Raw genomic sequence first — 1,098 nt, 5'->3', positions numbered from 1 at the left:
AACGCTGCCTTTTGTTTGCGGCTAACATCATCACCACTACCACCACCGCCACCACTACTATCACCCCAACCACCACCACCTGCCTAATTATGTACGCTGACGGTCGTACCCTGGGTTTATCAACCTCCTTGATTACAGGCTGCAAATAGAATCCACGTCATCATAGGCGTTCATATCTGAGCTTTGGTAATCAGCTGATTAATGATTATGTCCAGGCCGTGCATGTGATTAGATATCATAACCCCTCCAGTTAATACCCCACACCCCATATATGTTTGTCAAGCTGAAAAAACATCATCAAAAACGACAGTGATGTTGTGGGATAGCTCTCTCTCTCTCTCTCTCTCTCTCTCTCTCTCTCTCTCTCTCTCATCGTATGCTCACTTGCTGAAGAATGGTTCTATTTACAGTATTCGTAAACTCTGCGTTTGTATATTTAATGCCTTGAAGATACGACAGGAATTCGTTGACAGCAATGAAGAAATTCAGAATTAATTTACAATGCGCAAGAGGCACTTTTGTTCTACAGGTTTAAGTTAGTATGTATTTTACATTGAGTTGTCGCTACGTGACCACCATATTGTGTACTTTTGACCTCTTTCTACGGGCCAGACGCCTGGAGATTAAAGTTTTTGTTCTTGTTCTTGTTCTCCCTCTCGCTCTCTCTCTCTCTACATATATATGTATATATATATACATATATATGTATAAGAACAGCAGTAGTCTTGGCATATCTTTAAAACTTTGCAATTAATTAAAATGCAACAAAATTTCGCTGCATAACAGCTTCTTCAGGCAAGCAAAAATTTGCTGCATTTCAGTTACAAAAATTAATTTTAAAGACATGCCAATACTTCTGTTCCTTTTTTAAATATTTTTTTTACCAACATTACAAATTTGTGTACGATTAAATCGTAGATTTTTCATAGTAATGAACTGTCCTTTTCATTAGTTTCTGTGCACTTTGCAATTGTGTGTGTGTGTGTGTGTGTGTGTGTGTGTGTGTGTGTTTGTGTGTGTGTGTGTGACCACAATTTTTTTGCCAGTTTATTTCGAATCAACCGGGCAAAACAATTTATTCCGTAAAAACAGTTGTAT

The sequence above is a fragment of the Babylonia areolata genome, chromosome 19 (assembly GCF_041734735.1).
Source record: "Babylonia areolata isolate BAREFJ2019XMU chromosome 19, ASM4173473v1, whole genome shotgun sequence".
NCBI lineage: Eukaryota > Metazoa > Mollusca > Gastropoda > Neogastropoda > Buccinidae > Babylonia > Babylonia areolata.
Note: the sequence above shows the minus strand (reverse complement) of the source record.